The following is a 5,517-nucleotide window of genomic DNA, read 5'->3' on the forward strand; positions in this document are numbered from 1 at the left end:
TCTCAGCGCCCCGGCCTCCAGCCACAGGTCACACAGCCAAGCCCACTGCAGCGCTTCTCTTCCAGATGCAGGCCTGGCCCCTCTGCCGCCCTCTCCTAGGCACAGGTATGAGGCCCTCCACAGACCTCCCCAGCTCCCGAGTACAGGTGGGGGCCCCCCTGTGTCCCCCAGACACCATGCTTTTCCTCACCAAACCCTCACCCTTAGGTGCTGTCAGTAGCAAAAAGTTTTAAAATATCATTTTTTTTTTCAAGTGGACCATTTTCAAAGACTTTTTTGAATTTGTTACAATGCCGTTTCTGTTTTATGTTTTGTTTTTTTGGCCATGAGGCGTGTGGGTACTTAGTTCCTGGATCAGGAATCAAACCCACATCTCCTGCATTGGAAGTTGAAGTCTTAACCACTGGACCACCAGAGAAGTCCCAGTGGTGATTTAAATACTTGTCTCTCGCCTCTAGTGGTTGAAAGTTCAGGGAGGGCTGAGCTCACTGCTGCGTTCAATAATATTGGAATGAGAAGGAATGAGTGAATGAAGAGTTTAAAGGAAAGGTCTCTTTTACTGTAGAGTCAGAAACCCTGTGTCGTGCAGCCCCATCCATCCAGGGTGTGATCTCCGACCAGCTCTGCAAAGCTGATCTTTGCATACATAACCAAGCTATCCACGCTTCCCCCAATCCAGCCCCAACTTACCTACCTCAGCCCTGGTCCAGGTTGCCCTGTTTGATATCCTAGTTCTAGAGAATGCAATAAAGGAAATCAAAGGTGTTGTTCAATCAGCCGTAGGTCACAGTGGAGATCCCGTCTATGATGTTAAAGGTTATCAGACAAAAGCCAATGGAAACAACCTGTGTCCAACAATAGACGAATGGGGAAGAACAAGTGGCATCAACGTACAACAGAATTCTACTCCGACACAAAAAGAAATGAAATTCTGACACGGGCCACAGTGTGGACGAAGCTTGAATGCATCGTGCTACATGAAATAAGCCAATCGCAAAAGGACTTGCTCTTGTCTAATTCTGCTTATATGAGACACCTAGAATTGGCAAATTCTTAGAGACAGTAGAATAGTAGATACCTGGGGCTGGGGCAGAGAAGAACAGGGAGATACTGTCCAGTGGATACAGAGCTTGTATTCAGGATGATGAGAACATCTGGGGAGACATCCCTGATGGTCCAGTGGTTAAGGCTTTGCTTTTGAAGCAGAGGGTGCAGGTTTGATCCCTGGCTGGGAAGCCAAGATCCCACATGCCTCATGGTGAAAAATCAAAAAATAAAACAAGCAGTATTGAAACAAATTCAACACAGACTTTAAAAATGATCCACAACAACAAAAAAGAAAACATTCTGGGGACTTTCTTGGTGGTCCAATGGCTAAGACTCTGCACTTCCAATGCAGGACACCTGGGTTCAATTCCCGGTCAGGAAACCAGATTCCACATGCTACAACTAAGACCCTGCACAGACAAATAAAATCAACACTTAACAAAAATAAAAATGTTCTGGAAAGGATAGTGGTGAAGAAGTGACAAAGTTCCATAATAGTTTTTCCAGTAGTTGTGTTTGGATGTGAGAGTTGGACTAAAAAGAAAGCTGAGTGCCAAAGAATTGATGCTTTTCAACTGTGGTGTTGGAGAAGACTCTTGAGAGTCTCTTGGACTGCAAGGAGATCCAACCAGTCCATCCTAAAGATCAGTCCTGGGTGTTCATTGGAAGGACTGATGCTGAAGCTGAAACTCCAATACTTTGGTCACCTGATGCGAAGAACTGACTCATTTGAAAAGACCCTGATGCTGGGAAAGATTGAGGGCAGGAGGAGAAGGGGACGATGGAGGATGAGATGGTTAGACAGCATCACTGACTCAATGGACATGAGTCTGGACAAATTCTGGGAGATAGGGAAGGACAGGGAAGCCTGGCGTGCTGAAGTTCATAGGGTCACAAAGAGTCAGACACAACTTAGTGACTGAACAACAACAAAAGCGGTGAAGGTTGAACAACATTATGAATAAGGTTATTACCAATGCATTTTACACTGAAGAACTGCTAACAAGGTAAATTTTAGATTATGTCTTTTTTACCATAGGCACACACAAACCACTGGAGACGTTATCTGTGGCAACAGCCTAGCCTGCACCCCAAAGGGGATGGTGTTCACAGAGAAGCAGAGACTCAGGGCCAGAAACACGTCCTGGCCTTTCCATATTCCTGGTGGCTTCAGGCTGCCATACAGAGCCCCGGAAGGTTAAACTGTGTGGACGACCAGAGGGGCGAGGAATGCCAGATATCTGCAGCTCGCTTTTCAGTGGGTGAGATCCAGGCAAAACTGCTAAAGGAGAGAAATATTACAGTATTCAGAGCATGCTTTGGAAAAGAAGCAATTGCTTGTGTCAAAAGAATTTAGAAGTATAATCAGCTATTGTTTGCAACTGCTTAGCTAAAAGAGGCCCTCTCAAAAAAAAAAAAAAAAATTTAAACCTAGGTGACTATTGTATGCCAGGTAATTGTAGCTATTTAAAAGTTAATGGCAAAAAAAAAAAAAAAAGTTAAGAAAAGGGAAGGCAACTGAAGGGATTCAGTGGGGGATCAAAATTGGAATTTAAGATGCTTTTCCAAAAGAGACACTTCAACCTGAATGAGATGTGAAGCTTCCAGAAACGGTTGCCTTTGAGAGAGGCAAGGCTGAGGGATTAGGCCTCTGGTTGGAAGCAAGATTTCTGCAAATCATTGAAGAGAGATCAAAGCCATTTTCTTCTTTAGTTCCATCAAGCTGGAGTCTCCAGGCCCTGCCTGGAAGGAGAAATTAGCAGCCAGCATCCTCAGCACCAAGGGCTTCCCTGGTGGCTCAGCTGGTAAAGAATCTGCCCGCACTGCAAGAGACCTGGGTTCGATCCCTGGGTTGGGAAGATCCCCTGGAGAAGAGATAGGGTACCCACTTCAGTATTCTGGCATGGAGAATCACAAAGAGCAGAATACTACCAAGCAACTTTCACTTTCACTTTCATCCTCAGCATCATTTTGCTTGTTTTCACACCAACACAAGAAAGTTTAAGTCAGGGCAGGAAAAATGCAGGGGTTTGTGTGCTGGGTCCATAAAGGTAGCTGGGAAGGACCTGGATTCTGGTTTCCTGTTCAGACGGGGTGTCCATCCAGGCCTCCGCCTTTCCAGGGGTCACACACCTTCCCCGTTCGGCAAAGTGCGCTTGCACCGCTGACCTTCTCCAGTCTGCTCCCGTCTCTCCAAGGGAAGTGAGGGAGGCAGATTATTGAGCATTACAACCTGACCCGACACGGAGGGGAGAAGCGTCCACAGCGCGGCAGCTGCATGAAGGCAGCCAGGCCTTAGAGCCCCCGAGAGTCCCGGGGGGCACCGAGCTACAGCTTTCATCTTTCCCCCATCTTCAGACCTCAAATCAAGCTTCGTTTGCTCCAGATGTCACCCTGAGCCCCCCAGACCAAGCCAGCACCCCTGTTATAAATTCTCAAAGCTGCCAAGCTTTTCCTTCAAAGCACACATTATTTTAGTGAATTCTAAATCCACAAAATTATTTGATCGACTAACTCTTCCACCAGACATTAGGCTGCATGAGAGCAGTAAATGTGCCCATTTTGCTTACCCATGTCCCCATACCTAACAAAGCGACTGGCACATCTCATAGCAGATGCTCAGGAAATACTTGTTGAATGAATGAATCGAGGGAACCAGAGGTGATGGGAAGGGACTTCTGAAATATTTCCTTGAGGTCCTGAGAATTAAACTTGCTCAGTGTTTACTCCATGTTATCCCACAGTTATGTTAATAATAGATACCATTTCCAACCATACCAGTAATTATAGTAACCATTTACTGAGTTCCTGCTGTATGCCATGTACACGGTTTATGTAATTCAGGGGTTTGTCTCATGTGATGCAGACAGCTGTGCCTGAAGTGAACACTATTATTATTCCCATACCAAGGAGGAGAAAACGGAAGCTCTGAGGGGTTGGCCAAGTGTCTTGCCTGTGGCCATACAGACAGCAAGTGCTAGAGCAGGGATTTGACTGTTGCTGGGTCCTTTATGTATAAAACTGCATTTCAGCCTCATGGAAACTCCCGGGGGGAACTGAGGCTCAGAGAGGTTAAAAAACCCGCATGAATTTTCACAGCCAGGAAGTCACGGTCAGGCTCCAAATCAGGCTCTGATTCCAAAAGACTGCTCTCTTCAAGGCTCAATGACAATTTGATTTTTGGAAAGTGATTAAATGAAGTTCAGGTGACTGAGCCAGCAGGGTGAATCAAAATGAGAAATCCGATTCCACCGAACAGAAGCTAGGACTTCCTGCTGAAAGGGCGGGCGCCCCACTCCAGCTCGGCGTCCGCCGCACATTCCCGCCTGCCTCTGTCTCAGGAAATTACCTCTCCTCGGAGTTCCCCGTCCTGCAGCCGCCACCTCCGACTGAGATGTGTGTGCAGGACCGAAGCCTGGGGCGGGGGAGGGTTTCCTGTGGCCTCCCTGTCCCGGGTCTCCCCGCCTTCCCGGGGCTCGGCAGGCGCTCGGCCAGCCTCGCCCTCCGCCGTGCCCGGGCCCGCGCCGCTGGAAGCTCCTGGAAGGCTCGGGAAGCACCCTTGCCCCCGTCTCGGGAGCAGAGCGGCTCTTGAGGCCTCGCTGCCGCAGAGCCGCGGAAATCACGGCGCTGTGGGAACCGGCCGGCCGGGCCTCCGCCGGCTCCACTGAGCTACAGCGCGAGGGGCCAGTGGCTTTCCGAGCGTTCAGAAGCACATTTCTCAGCCGCAAGTAATGCCATTGTCACGGGAGCGCTTCCTGTTTTGCACAAATCACCCGTATTAAAACCAGAAAGAGGCAAGAGGCTGGCACCCATGGTGCCTGCTGTTGTTTGGGAAACGCTGGCCCCGGGGGTGGTCTCAGGCCGGCAGAGGCCATGAAGGGCCCCGGGCCCCCCTTCTCCCCGCTGCCCTCCACCCCGAGCCTCACTGCACACCCCCGGCGGGTCCTGGGGCTCCGCTCTTTCCCCGCGCTCTGCACAGCGTCCAGCCCACAGTCCCCGGGTGGTAGTTCGGTCACATCACCTGTTTGCTCCAGACGCTTCAGTGGCCGCTCCACAGACCACGGAGGACATTCTGAAGCCCTGGCCCGCAGCCAGAGCCCTCCTCAGTGACCGTGACCCCATTTACACAGACTCCGCTTCTGGGGCTGAAACCAGGGTGGAACTAACGCAAGGTGTAAAAGGGCACCAGATGACTCAGGAACTAAGTACTGATTTTTTCAAAAATAAAAAAATGATGCAAAAAATCCACGATGAGCAAAATACGAAAACTTCACATGAAGATGCAAATGTTAAAATTTCACCTGCACTTTCCCGCTCACCTCACTGCCGGCTCCTGGTTTCCCTCCTCCTGGTCTCCCTCCGCTCCGCTCCTCCAGCTCCTCTCAGTCTGCTTGGCTTTTTCGCAGCAGGTGGTTCAGATGATAAAGAGTCTGCCTGCAATGCGGGAGACCTGGGTTTGATCCCTGGGTC

General features: G+C 49.5%; 1 long non-coding RNA gene across 1 annotated transcript; it reads right to left on the minus strand.

Moving 5' to 3' along the window:
• Positions 1 to 1,926: 1,926 nt before the first annotated feature.
• Positions 1,927 to 5,206, minus strand: LOC122705330. Its single transcript, XR_006344080.1, has 3 exons — positions 5,069 to 5,206; positions 4,397 to 4,802; positions 1,927 to 2,329 (listed from the first exon to the last, which is right to left on the minus strand). It is a non-coding gene; the product is annotated as an uncharacterized LOC122705330 (long non-coding RNA).
• Positions 5,207 to 5,517: the final 311 nt, after the last annotated feature.

Source organism: Cervus elaphus, chromosome 12 (assembly GCF_910594005.1).
Source record: "Cervus elaphus chromosome 12, mCerEla1.1, whole genome shotgun sequence".
Classification (NCBI taxonomy): domain Eukaryota; kingdom Metazoa; phylum Chordata; class Mammalia; order Artiodactyla; family Cervidae; genus Cervus; species Cervus elaphus.